Source organism: Chiloscyllium plagiosum, unplaced genomic scaffold (assembly GCF_037043375.1).
Source record: "Chiloscyllium plagiosum isolate Xiang-an unplaced genomic scaffold, Cpla_swu_hap1 HiC_scaffold_24, whole genome shotgun sequence".
Taxonomy (NCBI): domain Eukaryota; kingdom Metazoa; phylum Chordata; class Chondrichthyes; order Orectolobiformes; family Hemiscylliidae; genus Chiloscyllium; species Chiloscyllium plagiosum.
In genome coordinates, this window is record NW_028270162.1 from 15531689 (window position 1) to 15552838 (window position 21150).

Genomic DNA, 21150 nt, shown 5'->3' on the forward strand with positions numbered 1-21150 from the left:
TCAGGAGCTGGTAGAGACATGATAGGTCAAATGGCCTCCTTCTATACCGTAAATTCTATGATATGAAAGGACATAACCCAAAATAAAGGAGTACCAATTTAAGACTGAAATGAGGAGGAACTTTTTCTCAGAAGGTTGAGAGTTTTCGGAACTCCATGTCACAGAGAGCTGTGGGGACAGGGTCCTCCTGCATATTTAAGCCTGAGCTGTATTCTTGATCAGATGGGAAATCAATGGTTATGGGGAAAGGGCAGGAAAGTGGACATGAGGGTTTGATCATTATGGCCCTATTGAAAGGGAGAGCAGGCTTGAGGGGCTGAAAGGCATTCTCCTGTTCCTATCTCAATGAAAGCGTTGGAAGATGTGGGAGTGAACACATGAATGCCCCTGTAATTCCCCTCCATGATTTACTCTCAGCAGTGTGCAGGCCATTATTCTTGTGAAATTTTTAAAAATATTTTTATTGAAATACTTTTCTTTACAAAATTAAAAAGTTATAGAAACATGAAAATATAACATCATAACATCAAAAACAACAATAAACCGACTACTATTCTACTGTACAAAAGAAATCAAAACTACTAATGAGATCCATCCATTAGAGTTTATGCTTCTAATGCTGTGCGCTATGATCTGGAACATGTGATGGAAGCAGATTTGGTTGAAATTTCAAAAAACATTTGGATTTGTGTTTGAAAAGGAAAGGTCTGTGAATATGCGTCAAAGTAATTCAATTGCTCTTCTGAAGGGCTGGCACAAGCAAGTGGGCCAAAGGGCCTCTTTAGTCACCCTAAGTATTTGATGTCTCGTCGGCTGACTTCCTGACATCCCGACAGTGGTGTTCACTCAACAAAATAAAAGGGAATGGATAAGACTCTGATGCTGTTTTCAAATCCGGGGTAAATTGTTGCACTAGTTTTGCCTCTAGTAGTTCAAACGAAAGCCTCGCTTCAAATGCTAGTACTCTCATTCGCACATTTTCACTGATTGTCCACTCTCTCCCTTCGAGAAGCAGTGCACATAGACACTGAACTGGGGTCTGACAAAAACAAAATCTACACACACTATCTGAAAATAAACACCAACCCAGAGGGGTTGGGCGGTGATGAGGGGAGGGAGGGAAAAAAAAGAACAGTTTATGTTAACCGCATAAATGAAATGTAATGTCAGCCTAGATCCGCTTAAACAGGCTTAGCGCTGTCAGTGCTTGGCATTTTGATTTTGTGCTTTAATTCCACCCTAGATTGATGGAAGGATTACGAGGCTATGGAGGAAAAGTGCAAATCCCACAGCTCTGGTGACCTTGGCTGCCTTTGGATTTTCTCTGGGCTTAAGCTGTCAAAGATGAGATAGAATAATCCTCTTTCCAGGTCACTTAGACTCCCTGCATCTTGGTGTTATCTAAAGACACCAATTCATCTCTTTTCCTTATTCCAACCCCCCACTGTATGAGGCACCTGTATAAGCTGACCTGGTTTAACATCGCTTTCTTCTGCTGGAAGTCAAATATTGAAATCTTTGAAATTGGAAGAGTTTTGGGAGATTGAATTTACAAATAAGCTCCAGCTGCTGCTACCAGTGGGAGCGAGTGGTAAGATGTTGTTCTCGTGTACTCTTACAAAGTCAGAAATCACACGACACCGGGTTATAGTCCAACAAGTTTATTTGAAATCACAAGCTTTCGGAGCAAGGTCATTTGACAAAGGAGCAGTGCTCTGAAAACTTGTGATTTCAAATAAACCTGTTGGACTATAACCTGGTATCATGTGACTTCTGACTTTGTCCACCCCAGTCCAGCACCAGCACCTCTACATCATGGGTACTTTGCTACATTCCTAGAGCTCATTTATTCACCACATTTCCACTTGTTTGCATGATAGTGACATTTCACTTGGCTGATTATACACTAATGTAATAAGTCCGTTGCCATGTTTAGAATTATTCACGATACAGGACAAAGCAGCTGACTTAATTAGCACATCTGCTTGGAGGGCAACTATAACTGGAGACCATCAATATAAGATGGTCACAAAAAATTCAACCAGAAATTCAGAAAGGCAGTTCTTTGCTCTCAAGAGTTGTGAGCATGTGGAATTCACTTCCCCACAGTCGAAGCAATAGATGCATTTATGGGAAAGTGGACTCGTGCATGAGGGGCAGACAGCATCTGAGGAGCAGGAGAATCGACGTTTCGGGCGTAAGCCCTTCATCAGGAATGAGGCTTGTGGGCTGGGGAGCTGAGAGATAAAGGGTTGGGGGCAAGGTAGCTGGGAGTGCGATCGCAATCTTAGCTACCTTCCCCCCCACCAATCCCACCCTTCTCCCATTTATCTCTCAGTTCCCTGGCCCACAAGCCTCATTCATTATGCCCGAATTGTTGATTCTCCTGCTCCTCGGATGCTGCCTGACCTACTGTGCTTTTCCAGCACCACACTCGCGACTCTGATCTCCAGCATCTGCAGTCCTCACTTTCTCCTGATGTATGAGAGGAAATGGTACAGTAAGTTATAATAAGTAGGACAGTAAGCCTGTAATAATGATACAGGTCAGCTAAATGGGTTGCACAAACATAACACATAGTCATAGAGATGTATAGCATGGAACAGACCCTTTGGTCCAACCCGTCCATGCTGACCAGATATCCCAACCCAATCTAATCCCACCTGCCAGCACCCAGCCCATATCCCTCCAAACCCTTCCTATTCATATACCCATCCAAATGCCTCTTAAATGTTGCAATTGTACCAGTTTCCACCACTTCCTCTGGCAGCTCATTCCATACACGTACCACCCTCTGCGTGAAAAAGTTGACCCTTAGGTCTCATTTATATCTTTCCCCTCTCACCCTAGACCTATGCCTTCTAGTTCTGGACTCCCCGACACCAGGGAAAAGACTTTGTCTATTTATCCTATCCATGCCCCTCATAATTTTGTAAACCTCTATAAGGTCACCCCTTAGCCTCCGACGCTCCAGGGAAAACAGCCCCAGCCTGTTCAGCCTCTCCCTGTAGTCTAGATTAGAGTGGTGCTGGAAAAGCACAGCAGTTCAGGCAGCATCCGAGGAGCAGTAAAATCGATGTTTCGGGCAAAAGCCCTTCATCAGGAATACAGGCAGAGAGCCTGAAGGGTGGAGAGATAAGTGAGAGGAGGGTGGGGGTGGGGAGAAAGTAGCATAGAGCTCAGATCCTCCAACCCTGGCAACATCCTTTTAAGTCTTTGCTGAACCCTTTCAAGTTTCACAACATCCTTCCGATAGGAGGGAGACCAGAATTGCATGCAATATTCCAACAGTGGCCTAACCAATGTCCTGTACAGCCGCAACATGACCCCCCCCATCTCCTGTACTCAATACTCTGACCAATAAAGGAAAGCATACCAAACGCCGCCTCCACCTACCTGCGAATGGTGAATAACAATGGAAAAAATGATTTTCTCCACTTTGGCAGGCAGAATAGAAAACTGGAAAATTAAATGGAGAGAGATTAAATCTTTTGTCCAAAAGATATTAGTCCTGCTGTCTCAGAGCAAGAGACAACTGGTGGTGGTTTAACCTGAGGGCCACCATGCCTCACATGAGGGGAGAGGTTGAGAAGGGGAGTCCTTTATGGGAACCTCAGCCAATGTGAGAATTGACCCCACACTGTTTAGCAAATGTGCATCACAAGCCAGCCACCCAGCTAACTGACATCCTGAACTCTTGAGTTGCAGAGGTGTCTGAGTGTCCTGAGACATGAAGCATAAGGTTAGTAAGCAGGCACAGTACATGATTAGGAAGGCAGAGGGAATGTAGCTGTTTATAGCAAACGGTGTTCCTTCTTCATTGAGCAGCTGCGCAGCCTTCTCAACTGTAGCCTAACCTGACTGATCCATGGGTCAGCTATTGATTTCCTCATCCATTTGGTGGGGCTTATGGTTTTGGAAAGTGTCTAGATGCTTATTGGCCATTATGGTGTGATTATACTAATATTACATTTTGTTAATTGGATTTAAAGTTGGTGATGGAACCAGTTCTTTCCTAGCTATTTATTTTTTTTCTTTCACTAGGAAGTAACAAAATTCCATTCTACTGACCAAGATTGTGTTGTCCCTGATTCCCGATATTAGTTCATTTGTTCATGAGTTCTGGACGTCGCTGCTTAGCCACATTTGTGGAGTTGCTCTTGATTGGCTTATTGGGTTATTTCAGAGGGCCGATAAGATTGGGTGTGGAGTTACATATAGGACACAGATGGCAGATGTCTTGCTCTGAAGGACATTAGTGAGCCTGATGGGCCTTTTTCAGTTGTTGATTTCATGACCACTATTACAAGGACTAGATTTATATTCCAGATTTAGTTCATTCAAATTCCACCAGCTGCTGCAGTGGGGTTAAAACCATGACCCCACAGCAGTCATGGTTTTTTTTTTTTCTTTTTCTTTTTTTTCCTTTTTTCATTAAAAATACTTTACCCCCACACTACCGCCTAACTGCAGTAGTGCTCATATTTTCCCCAGCACCCATGTTGTATGTGTGTGTGTGTGCAGGTATGAGACACAGTGAAAGACAACAGGGGTAAAAATCTTCATTCAATTTCCACCAGCAGGAAGAAAGGAAACACCCAAGTGGCCAGTGACAAGCAGTGCCCTTTTCAGGGGGCATTGCTGCATGATCAAACAGTGAAGGGGAGGGCAGGGATTTAATCAAAATAGAGTTGGAGGAGGAAATAATGCACTCCACTCTGTGCGATGACCACCTTTCCCTGAAAGTCTCGAGGGTGTTGGTGGACACCGCATACCCCTTCTCCAGGGATAACAGCGGAAGAGGGGCAGGCAATCGACCATAATGCCCCCCTCCATGGCCCGCTGCCTGGACCTAATTATGGCCAGTTTGACCAGGCCCAGGAGCACACCCACAAGGAGGTCCTCTGACCTACCCTCCCTTCCTCCACACCGGGTGACGTTCATGTTTTATTTGTCCACTGATATTATTGCTATCTGCCACCCTCCCACAATAACTGAGCTGAAAAGAGGAGGGTTTTCCAAGCTTATAGCCCAGGAGCAGTGAACAAACAGCGAAGAAGTTCCAAGTCAGGATGGTGTGGGACATTAGAGGTGATAATGGTCCTTTGCTCTTACCTTTCCAGAGGTTTATGGTCCTGGGGTTGGAAGGAGCTTTGGTGATTTTCTGTAGGGCATTTTCAATGATGCACATTGCAGCTACTGTGCATTCATGGTGGAAGGGTGAATATTTTAAGGTGGTGATGTTGACCAGTGAGCTGCTTCTTCCCAAGTGGTGTTGAGCTTGAGTATTAAAACTGCTCTTATCCAGCCAAGTGAGGAAGATTCCATCGCACTCCTGACTTGTGCCTTGTAGCTGGTAGACAGGATCTAGGGAGACAGAGGTGGGTTACAGACAAATCTCTCAAATGTACTTCTCCAGTTTGTTGTTGGCTAATGATGACTGTTTCATTTACTCTATTACTGAATATTTAGGATCTAACCAAACATACCCCTCAACCTGGCTAAATGATCTAACCCTTTAAGCTTGAAGTAGGATGATCTGATGTTTATCAGAACCAAGCCCAATGGTGTCTTTTTAATCTCTTCCAGCATCTTATTGGTCAGAACCCTCAGCTTGCTGTGGATCTGAAGGCGCTGACACCAGAGTGACAACCACGAGTCGACATCTCTCCGTGTGGGAACAAATCCAGGAGATACAGCCCATGGCTTTAACATCCATTTGGTTTGCAGTGGTTTCTATGGCGATGCAGTTATCTTCAACTAATGCTACGTTACTGGTGGTGTCCAATATTCTGCTCAACAGTGAAAATATGTGAAGTAGTAAATAATGTGAGAGGGAGCGCTGGGCTGTAATGATCGAGATGGTCAGGAACATGTAGCTCATGTTCACACCTTCCCCCATCACCACCTACCCATCCACACCACCCAAACGTGATGCCAACCTTTCTCCACATTTCTCTCCAATTCTTACTGACCAATGTTAGGATACAGATCTGACATCACTAACTCCCCTTCTGTATCTCAGCAAGTGGCCATTCTTCATATGGGAACCATAAACACTTGGTGGACCATTTGACTTGACTGGAAGTTTCGTACTTTGTCTTCACCCTGTGCTCACATGAACACATCTTCCAGCAGTGGTCACTGGATTGGAATTTGGAAACCACCACTACCAGCCCCCCCACCCTGCGCACCCCCCCCCCCCCCCGATCCCACATGTGACCAGCTAGCTAACTTGGTGTTGAGAGCAGAGATTAAACTTGACATGTTGTTAGATTGACTTTGTGGTCAGCCACCTTAAGCCCCAAAATGAGTATTTCCAAAACCACCTCAAATCTGAGATCAAGTTCCATCTCTTAAGATGTTCTTGGAGCAAGGTTCTCTGCTACGATTGCCACATGCTGAATTAACCACTGACATGGGGTCAATTTGTCAAATGACGTTTAATAAGATGGGCTGATACAGGGTCCTAATGCCAATTCAACAGTTCAGACACTGACTGACACAAGCCATGCCAAATGATCAGAGAAAATCCCTACAGGCACACTAATCCATGACATTAAGAATCCAAATTGAATTTAATTTATTGTCATGTATACAAAGGCACAGTGAAAAGTTTTGTCTTGCGAGCAATACAGGCAGATCACAGAGTTAAGCAGCGTAGGTAAGTAAATAATAGGTAAACAGCAGCAAAAACAAAAACATAGGTACAGGTGAATGTTAAGAGTTTGAGGGTTCTGTGGCAATGGCACCCCTTTGAAGGGAGGAAGCTCAAGTTCAAATATTTGACTTGCTTGACCATAACTGCTGAGTTGCTGCTTCTGAAAAAAATTAATTGGTAGAGCTGCTGTCACAGTCAGTCTGCTGTTGTTCCTCTCCAGTCCTGTTTCTTAAACCTAGTTCATCTGTTTTATGATTCACCCCATCGTTTGCTGGTGATTTTTATTTATTGTGTGCTGAACGTAACCTGAATGGGTGGGTGAGCTGAGAGGAGGGGACAGAGATGCTTGTGTGATTTGGACAAGTTGAGGGAGTTGGCAAATGCATGCCCAATGAAGGATAGTGTGGATAAATGTGAGATTATCCATTTTGGTAGCAAAACAGGAAGATGATTAGTATCTGATCAGCGATAGATTAGGAAATGGGGAAGTGCAGTGAGACCCAGGTGTTCTTGTACACCGGTTGTGAAAAGTAAACATTGCAGATGCAGTACATGGTGAAGGAGGCAAATGGTATGTTGACTTTCATGGTGAGACGATTCAACTGCAGGAACAGGGGTGTCTTGCAACAGTTGTACAGGATCTTGGTGAGTTCACACCTAGAGAACTGTGTGTAGTTTTGGTCTCTATCTGAAGAAGGATACAAGGAGTGCAACAAAGATTTCTTAATCCCTGAGATGGCAGGCCTGATGAATAAACAGAGATTTAATCAGTTAGGAGTCTATCCATTGGAGTCTAGAGAATGAGGGGTTGGGGATCTTTATAGATTAGTGAGCAAAAACACCATAAACCTTTGGCAGGCATTGTGGTAAAATGATGGTGTTGTGTATTACATTCGATATGAACCCAACCTCAAAAGAACTCTTGACAGTACACTTTCCAAAGAACTCTGTTAATTAACTAAATTAATGTAACATTTTACTAACTGGTCTTGATCAACAGGTGAAATGTGTACTAACATTGCATGCTCTTAATGGTTATGTTTTATTAACACTGATTAATCTTTTACTAACTGGACTTGAACTAATGAAGGCAATTGTCCTGATTGTACAGAGTATGGAAGTGATTTAGACAGTGTGAACAGCAAGAAATAATTGATTTTTAGATACATAATGTCTTCGCTTCTATTAACTATGATAAATATTATAATAGATATTATCCATGGCAGGAATTTCCACAAGTGTGTACAACCAGCAGCTCACTGCATGTAGTTTAATGTACATTCACACGTGTGAGCAAGAAGAAAGGGAATGAGAGGGAATCTCTCTCTATCTCTCTCTCTCTATCTCTCTCTCTCTATCTCTCTCTCTCTATCTCTCTCTCTCTATCTCTCTCTCTCTACCTCTTTCTCTCTATCTCTCTCTCTCTCTGTCCCTCTCTCTCTCTGTCCCTCTCTCTCTCTGTCCCTCTCTCTCTCTGTCCCTCTCTCTCTCTGTCCCTCTCTCTCTCTGTCTCTGTCTCTCTGTCTCTGTCTCTCTCTATCGCTCTCTCTATCGCTCTCTCTATCGCTCTCTCTATCGCTCTCTCTATCGCTCTCTCTATCGCTTTCTCTGTCTCTCTCTCTCTGTGTCTTTGTGTCTCTCTCTGTCTTTAGGGTTATTTGATGTAGATCGGCAGGAGGCTGGAAAGACACAGTGAGCCAGGCAGCATCAGGAGGTGCTGAAGTTGACACTTCGGGTGTGATCCTTCTTCAGGACTTAGGGAGACGGGTGTAGCTGCACATAAAGGGGGCGGGGGAAGGCAGGGTGGTGAAGTGTGGATATGTGAAGACAGGTAGAGGGTACGACCTGGTTGGCCAATGGGAGGAATGAATCTGGTTGGTGGCAGGGGAATGGGCTGGGAAGGGAGTTGGGGGATGGGATGGGAGGTTAGTTGAAATCGGAGAACTTCAATGTTGATTCCTGTAGGCTACCCAGACAGAAGATAAGGTTTTGATCCTCCAATAGGAGCTGTGGTTTGTTTTGGCAATGGAGGAGGCCAAGGATGGTCATGTCAGAAAGGGAGTGGTTGGGGAATTGAAATGGGAATATCTTTAATATTAGTTATGATGATGAGAACCAGGGCCCTTGTACGATTTGTATGAACTAACATTTGCCATTTTAAGGAATTCACTCCTTTCCGACACACGTATACACAAAAATACTTAAGGTTTCATCACAAATGGAAAAAGTAGAGAAATGTCTGTTTTAAATTATTTCAAGAAGGGAAGGTAGGATTGTCATCAGTGCAAATGCCTGACCTTTGCTTGTGATATGATTCTTTTGAGGAGAGGAGATAAGATTTACAGTTAAATAGCAAGATACAGTGCCGAGGATTCGAAAGCGCAACTGGTTGGTAGGTAGTGTGTTAGAAGAAAGCCCCTGATGTTCCATGGTTTTCAGGTCCTGGAATATATCAAATTCAAATGGAGATTCATCACAAAGTAGAGATCCAGCAGGTAGATGATTATCTAGGATGAGGCAGCAGGACCTTGGTAGGAGCAGGAGAGTGAATTTTGGAGGAAGAATAACCATTTCACAGAAACAGAACAAAGAACATCGGTGAAAAGTAAAAGCAAAGCTTTTAGTTTGAGAGACCATGGCCTATCAGATTAAAATCTTAACTAGCTGCAGTTCCAACACCAAAAGTCAGACTCCTCCTATGAAATGACTTCCATTTGGTGACAGCCTTCAAATATGCTACTGGCCAAATAACTCACTCTAATGCATGACTACTTGCACAAATATTTGACTAATTTGCTACTGATTCTGGTACTAACACTTTGAACTAACACGTCTGACTAATGTAATGCTATTAATATTCTAACATTAATCTGAATAGTGCACTGCTTCAGAGTGGCTGGACTCCAAACAATACAAGGGCAGCCACTGTCTCTTTCTGACCTGATTTGGAGGAGCCGGTGTTGGACTGGGGTATACAAAGTTTAAAAATCTCTCAACGCCACGTTATAGACCAACAGGTTTGTTTGGAAGCACTATCTTTTGGAGCACAGCCACCTGATGAAGGAGCACTGCTCCAAAAGCTAGTGCTTCCAAATAAACCTGTTGGACTATAACCTGGTGTTGTGTGATTTTTGACTTTGTTTCTACTTGCTCCTTCAAACTCCACCTTACTCCTGCAAGAAGTGTGAGCAAGACCATTCGATTCTGGCTGCCCTTTCACCGTTGCAAGACAGTAGTTCCATGCGAATCATTTAAATTGCAAATCGTGTTGAAAAGGAGGGGATAGGCTGGGAATGACTGATCCGTTGGGGAAAGTTCATCAAGCAACAGGTACAATATCTCCAGCTCACACCTTCGCTGGGAAATCTGCTTCTCTGACAAAGGAGCCTAGCCATTAGCCCCACTAAAGACAACGACTGACTTTAGTCAGAGGGGTGCTATGAATGTTTACAGTATCATTGTTAGCCTTCCACTAAAGAGGGAAGACTTGTATTTTGAGACCACTTTTCCAAATCCCCACCCCGCTCCAAATTTTACAGCCAATGAATCACTTCTGAATTGTAGTCAGTGTATTAGCAAGTGTGATGTGATAATGACGGGACAGTGAGTCATGTTGACTGAGGAATACATTGGTGAGGACACTGGGGGGAGTTCGCTGCTCTTTTTGAAATAGTGTCTAAGGAACCTCTGTATCCAGCCAGCCGGCTGACTCAGTTTACCATCACATTCCAAAGCTGCTGCTCCATGATGACACAGGAGTGTATTTTCTGCTGTTGTGGGACTTACCTAAACCTGGAATATTTTAGATTCAGGTCAACCAGTGTCACCAACTGCACTGAAGCTGACATTCCAATTGTAGGAGAAAGATAGTCTGGACCTCAATTGTAAATGGTCCATCCAACCATAGATGTTAATCCCATACAGTATCAGGCAGCAAATTTATTTGATTTTAAAGTGGCTCACCAGTTCAGCTCATCAGCTGCTGACTGCATCTTCTGTAATCTTAATTAGCCTTCGAGTTGCTGGACTAGTACTGCTCCAGTCTTTCAGTCCAATAAACCTGACCTCTGCCAAGTCTCTGATAACTGAGCTCACACCAAGTCCCATTCACCCTGTGCTCACTGAGCTATGGTGGCTGTCAGTTCAGGAATACCTCCTTTCAGTACTTTCTAATCAGCCTGCTTAGAGATGTTCGATCCCCACCTCTGGAGCAGGTGGGACTTGAACTGGAGTCTTCTGGCTCAGAGGCAGGGACACTGGCACTGTGCACGGTGCCAAACAGTCTATTTTAAAATGCAAATCCTTGTTTTTATAAAATCACACCCTTCCTGGTCTATGTTACCACCTCCAGTCCCTCACCTCTGCGCAGTTCCAATTCTGGCCTTTTTGTGATTTGTCATCATTTTCCCCATCATTGGCCTGGCCTCCATTTACGTGGACCCGAATCTCGGGGATTCTCTTCTGGCTTCTGGATGATGTTCTTTAAAACCTATCCCATTTTGACTGGCTACCCTAAGATCTCTTTGGCAGGGATTTGATGTCGGATTCAGTTGCTAAGCCCAACCGAGTATTCCTGTGAAATGCCTTGGGATGCTTTTCATATGATGATGGTGCTATGCAAATTGTTGTTTTCGAGCAAGTTCAGGGTTAAGGCTTTGAAATCAGACCCAAAAGAGCCTCTTCAAAACTCCTCCACGATGTTTAGTATTTAACAAAAGAAAAATCTGAAGAACAATAATTGTTTTGCCAATAATAGATGAGGTTAAATATTATTCAGTGTAGATTCTAATGTTAAATGTTACCCAGCTGTCGTTTATTACATTCATGTTTGCAGTGATGTAATTACAGTGTGGTTCACTGCTAATTACATTGTGGTTAATTGCCTTTCTGCCTCCTCTTATTAGGAAGTATTTTCATTCTCTCTGTCAAGTTTGTGTATTTCTGCCAGGGCAGCAGTTGGGGTGTTGCCCTTAGACTCACTGCCCCTGGACAAACTGGGAATATACCAGCCTGGCAATCTGACTCAGAAAAGCATTCCCTCCCTGCAGCAGAAAGATACCAGGCAAAAGCAGGCTCTGGTTCACCTTTTTGTATTCCACTGGTTTAACTCCCCGCCCCCCCCCCCCCCCCCATAACATGCGACGCCACGACATTAACCTTGCTCTCTCTGTAAACGCTGACGCATCAAAAACTCCGGTGCAGAGTCTCCAAAATTGCGTGGATTCCTATTCATCCTGCTGTGGCTGATTTACACAGGCATCCAGTCGGAGGCTACCCCAATTTTTAAAATAATTCTCAACAATTCTTGACTAGTGGGTTATAGGGAATGGGCAGGAAAGTGGATGCGAGGAATGTCTGATCAGCCGTGATACTATTGAGTGGTGGAGAAGGCTCAAGGGGCTGAATGACCTAACTCCTGTTCCTATTTCTTATGGCCTTGACCCTCCCTATCTATAAATTCTCTCACCTCTCAATGAATATCTGTACACTTCCAATTCTGGCTTCTAGTCCTCCCCTGATTTTAATTGCTGCACTGACTGTGGTCATACTTTTTCCTGTCTGATCTCTGGCATTTCCTCCCTAAACCTGCTTTCTATTTGCTCCCTTTCTTAAAGATTCTTGTTAAAACCTGCCACTGTGATGTCATTGTTTTAATCTTGTGGTTATTTTTAATGAACTGGTTTGGACATTCTATGAAACCGCTCTAGTACAAGTGTATCTTGAATCCAGACCTTCGAACTCTGAGGTAGGGATGTTACCACTGCATTATAAGACCCTGTCACTTTGTACCTCTTGATCACCCATTCTAATACCTCCTCACAGGCTTGTTAAACTTGACACAATACTTTGGGGAAGCACTGTGGGATGCTTTCACTATAGTGAGGGATAGCTGGATGTGCAAGTTGTACTCTTTAATTGACTGGAGCTGTCCTTGGCAAGAGTCAACATTTTCAGAATAGGATCAAGTAATGTGATTCAAACTAGTTTAAAGATGCTGAGTAATACATAAACGTTCAACACTGAGAAACAGAATGAAATAAAGAAAAGCTGAGAAACTCAGCAAGTCTGTCAGCATCTGTGGAGAGAAAATGTTTCAAGTTAATGTTTCAAGTCCAGTAACCCTTCTTTAGAACTAGCCCTGTCTCTAAGAAGCCTCTAAATGCTCTGAGGCAAAACAGACATGCGAATTATTCAGTTGGATTGAAACCTATCTGCTATTTTAGACACCTCTTTCTATTTAAATATGGAGCTAATGGGAACAATCCTCTGGTCGGGGACCTGTTGCTGTCTATTTAGCACAATACGGAGAAAATGAATTTCTGGAACTAAATAACATGGAAGACAGCAAGATCATATAATCCCTACAATGTGGAAGCAGGCGATTCGGCCCATCGAGTCTACAGTGACTCTCTGGGGAGCATCCCACCCAATACCTGTAACCCTGCATTTCCCATGGTCTACACACCTTGGACTGTGGGAGGGAACCGTAGCACCCAGAGGAATCACGTGCAGACACAAGGAGGATGTGCAAACTCCACACAGGCAATCATCCAAGGCTGGAATTGAACCTGGATCCCTGGTGAAGTGCTAGCCACTGAGTTACCATACTGTCCAATGTAGAGTCATAGAGATGTACAGCATGGAAACAGACCCTTCGGTCCAAGCCGACCAGATATCCCAACCCAATCTAGTCCCACCTGCCAGCACCTGGTCACCCCTCAGTCTCCAAAACTCCAGGGAAAACAGACCCAGCCTGTTCAGCCTCTCCCTATAGCTCAAATCCTCCAACCCTAGCAACATTCTTGTAAATCTTTTCTGAACCCTTTCAAGTTTCACAACATCTTTCCGATAGGAAGGAGACCAGAATTGCATTCAATATTCCAACAGTGGCCTAACCAATGTCCTGTACAGCCGCAACATGACCTCCCAACTCCTGTACTCAATACTCTGACCAACAAAGGAAACCATACCAAACGCCGCCTTCACTATCCTATCTACCTGCGACTTCACTTTCAAGGAGCTATGAACCTGCACTCCAAGGTCTCTTTGTTCAGCAACACTCCCTAAGACCTTACCATTAAGTATATGAGTCCTGCTAAGTAAACGATAGAAATATGTATCCGTCCAATCACGTATCCCAAAATACACACATCAGGTGATTTACAGGGAGTGGGAAGCAAAGGATTAAATCATGGATGAGCTTGAGATGTGAGGAGCTCTGGGAAGCTCCTTTTTAGCAGTGGGCAAGACAAACGCAATACAGATTCTCCTCAGTGGTGACTCTATTCTCGAATCTCCCACAAGGGAAAATATCCTTTTAACGTGCACAGTGTCAAAAGCCCTCAGATTTTTTTTTAATGTTTCAATAAAGGGTCTCTTACTCTGCTAAGCTCAGGTGGATACAAGCAATCTCTCACCATTTAGATAACCTACTGCTTTAATTTTTCCTGCACAACTGGACAATTTCACATTTTCCCTCCATTATATTCTGTTTGGCAGATTGTTACCTACGAACGTAGCCTATCTATGTTCTGTATCCTTACTTCCTGTTCACAACTTATCTTCCCACGTACAATCACAGGGAGGAATTGCTGATGCTATCATCAGGCTGAAGGGGCTGAATGGCCTACTCCTGTCCTGTGTCATTGTACAACAAGGAACCTGGCAGTCAGTAGATGCTTATTATGGCTGAGGATCAAATGCTCAGGAGCTCATCTTTTGCACCTCTTGGAGAACATGGTTCGCAGTTCTGTGATCTAATGCTTGTTCTCAAAAGTTTGCAAATTTCTGATCTGCCTTTTAAAGTTTCATTCGAATTGCAAAACGTTTGCTTAAAAAAAATCCATATGTCGCAAGACTCCTACGAGTTCACGCTTATTGGCAGCAATGAGATGTCAGAATAGGAGAAAGAAAGCAGACGGACTTTTGTATCTGAACCAAATAAAATCCGGGTTTTTCTCATTCATTTATGGAATGTACGCATTGCTGCCTGGGCCAGTATTTGTTAATCTTGCCCGTGAGTAGGCAGTGGTAAGCTGTCGTCTTGAACCACTGCAGTCCATTGGGGTAGGGATACCCACAATGCCCTGAGGGAGGGAATTCCAGGTTTTTGACCCTGCAACCCACGTATTGCAGAACCCAATAAACCATTACTAACTTGCATGAAAAGAAACTAACTGTTCCTAACGTAAGTTATCTCAACCTCTTACTAACTATGGTTAGGTTATTGCACAGCCAAAGCAGAACTTTCCAAGTTGGACAGACCAGCATTTTCACTGCTTGCTGTTAGATTAAACATTGCATCCTAGAGCCTTGCAAGGCCAGAGTCAACATAAGGAGGGAGGAAGTGTTGGGTAAATCTAAAAGGCAGTCAGGTGGACAAGTCCCCAGGTCTGGATGGGATCTATCCCAGGTTACTGAGGGAAGCGAGAGTGGAAATAGCCAAGTAATTAATGACTGGTGACCCTGACATCAATGTTAGGGAAGCTGCTGATGAAGATACTGAGAGATAGGATATATTTACACTTGGAAGAACACTGGTTTATTATTAATAGGCAACATGGTTTTGTGCAGGGAAGGTCATATATTACCAACTATATAGAATTCATTGAGGAAGTGACAAAGTTGATTGATATGGGAAGGGCTATATATGTTATATACATGGACTTCAGTATGGCATTTTATAAGGTTCCCCATGGGAGGCTGATGGAGAAGTGGTGGAAACTGGTACAATTGCAACATTTAAAAGGCATCTGGATGGGTATATGAATAGGAAGGGTTTGGAGGGATATTGGCTGGGTACTGGCAGGTGGGGCTAGATTGGTTTGGGATATCTGGTCGGCTTGGACAAGTTGGATCAAAGGGTCTGTTTCCGTGCTGTACATCTCTATGACTCTATCACTGACACACACGATTGCTACTGAATGTCACTGGTTAATAATCAACTATGATGTCGTGGGCTTCACAGTGTAATTTACATTCATTGAATCCATCTTAGGACATCCTGACATAATTTGTGTACATGTTAATGATACAAGGTTGCAAATGTTAGCCAAGCACTGTTGAGCAATAGTCCTGAATGACACACAGCAGGAAGATTCTAGATTGAAGATGCTGTTTTGTCTTGAATTAGCTTGTTCCAATGGCCAGTAAAGAGGGTTCAACAAATTACTCAATACCCAAGGGAGTATTAAAAAGTAAAATTGCAGAGTCTGAACAGGAGATGCATGTGTGCACCTCTGATGGAAAAGGGAGCAGGTTTGCTGTGAAGCTTATTGTTGATGCTGAAGCACAAAAGATGGTTTGGTACTGGGCCCAGTTGTCAGGAGTTCAGATCCCATCATGGCATGTCATTAAATTCAGTAAGTCTAAGATTTTGAGGAAAATGGCCACGAAGATTTGATGGTTGCAAGAAGCCAACAAATTGCCAAATTGTGGAAGCACATCATTCAACCCATCGAGTCCACACCACCTCTCCCCTATCTCTGTATCCCCCATGGCTAATCCACCTAACCTACATCTTGGGACTGTGGGAATGTGCAAACCCCACACAGTCGTCCGAGGTCAGAATCTAACCCAGGTCCCTGATGCTGTGAGGCAGCAGTATTGACCACTGAGTCATCATGCTACCCCAGAGTTAACCACTGTCCTTCAAGGAAGGGGGCCTTTTCACGTGTTCCCAGTCTGACCATTGACCTCAATGTTGTGATTAGACTGTTGACACTCTATCACCTGAATTAGGAATAATAGATAAAGTACAACCTTGCTTAATTAGTGCAAGGAGGATTCAACAGAGAGGTTCAAAATCATGAGAGGACCAGACAGGGGAAAAAGGGCAAAACTGTTCCCTATGACGAGGGTTGACAACCAAAGATTATACATTGTAAAGTGTATGACAAAAGGACCATGTAGTAGAATGTGTATTTATGCAGCCAGTGATTATGATCTGTAATGCACTGCCTGAAAATGTGGGCTGTGGTAGATTCAAGTCAAAAAGTGTCCACTGGAAAAGCACAGCAGGTTAGGCAATATCCGAGGAGCAGGAGAGTCAGTGTTTCAGGCATAAGGAATTCCTGATAAAGGGCTCATGCCTGAAATGTTGCCTTTCCTGCTCCTTGGATGCTGCCTGACATGCTGTGCTTTTCCAGTACCATAATGTTCTACTCTGATCTCCAGCATCTGCAGTCCTCACTTTCTCCTTGAGGTAGTTTCAATCAGAGCAATTGTTCAAAGGGGAATTGGATAGGAACCTGAAGTGGAAAAAGTATGGGGCTGTGGATGAGGACCTGGGAGTAGGACTAGTTCAATTGCAAAGAGCCAATGGGAAGCTGATTGCTCTATGATCTGCCTTTTCTGCTGTTGGGATTCTAATTGCTCCATGCCAGTTGCTCACGTCCCTGGACTAATTCAAGAGAGAAATTACAGCTTGGATGAGTTTCTAAAATGTGATCATTGCGGGCAGTAACATTCTACAGATGTCCCTCTTCAGTTCCATTAGGAGCTGCCTATTTGCAGATTCAGACACATACTACTTGTAATTTTCAATATATTAGGCACCGTAGAGGAAAATCAGGCCTTTTAGCCCCATTTTGATTTTGCATAAGTGAGCAGGTTTTGAGTTTGTTAAACTTACACTGAGGGCCTCTTTGGTAAATGGATAATCTACTTTGATCCATGTACAGCAGTAGGTTATTGATGACTTATTTAACAATGGGTATATTAATGGTCTTCTACCCTCTTCTTAGTCGACTGTTTTCAGACTGCTCCTAAAATATTCACAGTTAAGTCAGTGTCCACACCATTTACCTACTGTATTAGTTATTGCTTCCTTTTCACACATTTGTTCATGGAATGTGGATATCTCTGGCTAGTCCACCATTAACGGCCATTCCTAACTGCCCAGAGGGTAGTTAAGAATCAACCACATTGCTACAGTCTGGAGTCACATATAGACCGAACCAGGTAAGGATGGCAGATTTACGTAGCTGAATCCTTTGTTGATGCTGTCTTCATCGTTGGGTTTGATAGGTTTAACAGCAGGAAATATGTATAAGACCAATAGTGAACCCGATGGGTTTTTTAAAATGATAATTGATGGTATCATGGAGATCACTAAATTAGCATTTCATTCCACATTCATATTGGATTCCAATTTCACCATCTGCAGTGGTGAGATTTGAGCCCAAGTTCAAAACATTAGCCTGGTGTTCTGGAAGACTAGTCTATGCCATCGCCACCGCCCCATAATCTTACAGTTCGAAGAGAAAGTTTCCTTTTTCAAAAAAGGAATGCTTGACCACAGGAAGGGTGGCCATATTCTTCTATTTGGTTTGCCATTCTGCGTTATTTTTGTAAGACTGAGACAGTTTTTTGATAGCTGTTGTGGAAAATGTAAAGTCCATTGCTGTACTGAGCGCCTCACACAGGTTTGTGCTGAGTTAGCTGATCCCAACCAGACCAACAATACACAGATTACAGTTGACACTGAAAACAAAAACTTGCTGGAGATCACAGCAGGTCAGGCAGCGTCCATGGAGACATGGGTTATAGTTAGCCTACACATACCTGGGCTAGGAAAGAGGAAAGAAAATAGGCAAAGATTCTTGCTCCTCATTGATATCCAGTGACCATCATCCAAATGCTCCCCATGTCACCCTCTCTGAAAACTGCAGATTGCTTGAGGATAGGATTAGACTGTGATTTGATGTTCCTCCTCTACAGTCCAAGTTAGAGATGGTCACACACAAGGGACCGAGGTGTGGCCAGCTCTGTAGAAGTCTAAGAAAGAAAATAGGCACTGAAGGAGAATTGACATTTTTTTCTTCTTGTACTAAGCAGAACAATGGAGTAGATGCTGTTTCAGAGACAAGTATATTTCTCAAAGTTGGACATGAGAGTGGCATTCGGGGAAGTTCAGTTGTTCAGACATCAGGAATGATTCAGTGACAGATATTAACAGATGGTGGTGTCCCCTGTTACACCGTTGTGTTATGGAAAGGTTCGAGCTTTTTCCAGAAAGGTGGATGTCGCCCCCATTCACTGATGTATTTCTCACACACCTTGCCCCGACGGTTTTCTGAAAGCACTTTGCAGCCGTATGTTTTTTGTTTTGTTTTGATGGTTTCTTCGTCAATTTATCACGTGTTTCTCTTTGGAAGTTACTGTAGCTTTTCCTCCTGCTATTCATGAGCTCAAGTCAAATGCAGCCAGGTGTATTATAAAATTGCATGAAATGACTAAGAGGAAACACTCAGAGCTGAAGGAACGCTCTTTACTAAACCACTGCATGTACTAACAAAATTAACTAGTACTAACAATTCTACTAATGACTCTCTCAGAGGCCTGTTTGAAGTTTTCTGTGTTTTCCTGATGAGTTCTGGTCTGGATTTATCTCCATGATTGCCAAGTGCTGTGTTCAATCCAAATGTTTTGGCAGCAAGTGACTCATTTCTGGTGGTCCGAAAGCCCCACAGAACGGCCTGTTTGTCACTTGTGTTTTAACCCTTTCACCATCATGAACCCTCATCTTTTTTTCACTCCAGGTTTGACCGACAGGTAGGTATCGCCAAGGGGGCATCATCAGCTGTTAGATGCCTAGAGGACCGTGTCATCCTGGGTGAGGGTTCAAGGTCCCATCCCCTCTTGTGCACTCAATACATTTTCCTGGCATACTGTGAATAATGATGTTTTTACAAATCATTCAAGATTCTCCAATGCTGGCTGTCAGCCAAATGTTCTGCCGTGATTGGGATCATTTTGTGTTAACCCCATCAGTCGGAGCACATCCACCTATCCTTTGGGATATTGACCTTGCCTGTCTCTTGGATGTTGGCTGTACTGTAGAGTATCCTGTCATTTACTGTACAGCATACATCAAAGACCAGGCACAGCGAGGTCATCTACCTGGGCCTTACCCAAGCTTATTGATGCTAAAGGACATCTCGGTGGGAATCTCACAGGAGGACAGGGAGCAAGGTAATTCCTATCACTTCATAACTTCACAGTAGTCAGACAGTATTGGTGTATGAGAAGGTTTCTCACCCTTTAAGGACTGTGCTTTAAATGGGCAAGATATGGACCCAAATGTCTCTGTCTGGTTCCGGACCTAAAATTAGTGAAATTCCCAAACGTTTTCCTGCTGGATTATTTCCCAGCAGCCTGCTGGAGGTTAGTCTTTAATTCCAAGAGACTTCAATGGCTACCCTGCAGATTTGGTAACCCTAGCAAAGGGGCACGTTAACTTGACTTCTGACGAAATTCCCTGTTGACGTTTACCTCAAAACAGTAGTGGCTTGGACACTACTATGGGATCCATCAGCAGGGAGCCAATACCTGCAGCAGAACGGCAAAGATTGGCGCGGGGGGGGGGGAGGTTTGAAAAAAACTTTGGAAAGTTTCTGCAAAAGTTAAAAATAAAATGGAACAATGGGTCCTAAAAAGGGTGATTAATCTAGAAGGGGACGAGTGAACGGGTTAAAGATGTCAGAGAGATACAGAAAACTTCCTGTACTTTCTTAAGAGGCCAGATAACTTATCTAGAAGTAAAAACATACTAATCCTTTTGACCAGGACATTCTGGTTTTACTAACCATTACTAACACCACTAATGGTTACCTGCTTACTAACAAGGGAGGGAGCTCTCTCCAGCTTTGTAGTGCATGAAGGCTTGAATGATATCTGATTGGTCAGGGTCGTGAATTAGTGTGTTTTGTTCCAGCTTTGTACAAGTGCCCTTTGTGGGCATTTTAGTTTTCTAAAGGGGCACTGTCCAAATGAGTAGCCAGTGAGGTCAGGAATCTGAGCTCATCTCAATGTTAGACGCCACCAGATCAAAACAATCCTAAACAATGCAAGTTGTTGAAAGAACAAGTGAATGTGTGTGGCTTCTCCTGTGCACAGCACCATGCCTCACGATGAATGCCAGACTAGCCAATCACAGGCAAAAAAGGCAGGGGAGGGAGAGATGCTCCAATTGGCTATTGCATCCCTCCATATTCACTAAAGAGCTGGGGGTGGGATTACTGTCCAAGACCCTGTTTGCTAGCTGATAACCCCTGCTGGATGTGGACTGGAGTCACCCTATATTGAAGAGTGGGATCCAGCCCTGCCTGAGGAATAGCCACTTGAGGCCCATAACTGTGGGATACCCTGTGAGCTGGTTTCTGCAGGAGAGGAGGGCTGGGTGGGGGAGGGGTGTGGGTGGAGGGCAAGCATTTTAAAACTTGCCAATCTCAAACTCATGTTTTTTCCCATGACCAGAGAGAACGAGCATCCACTGGGTATGTTATCAGGGAAAGGCTTGTTCCCCACTGGCAGGACGACAGTGCCCCTTTAAAGGTATAGCAGCTCTCAGGAATGATTGGCTTGTCAAGCAGGTTCCTGAGCGCAAACCTTCAGTGTGGATCTGCCCAGAGTGGGGAGGTACAAGTGAGTCTGACCGAACCCCCACTGTCACCCATGTCATTGAGTTCCCGGAACATGCCACAACC

At 43.8% G+C, this 21150-nt stretch overlaps 1 long non-coding RNA gene across 2 annotated transcripts in view; it reads left to right on the forward strand.

The window, feature by feature from the left end:
• LOC122562557 (uncharacterized) overlaps positions 1-21150 on the forward strand; it is a 55469-nt gene that overhangs the window by 20698 nt on the left and 13621 nt on the right. The window contains exon 4 of one of the 2 annotated variants that reach the window (XR_015761239.1): positions 5590-5829. This is a non-coding gene — a long non-coding RNA (uncharacterized LOC122562557). The remainder of the gene's footprint in view (positions 1-5589; positions 5830-21150) is intronic. The other variant, XR_015761238.1, reaches the window with a different exon arrangement.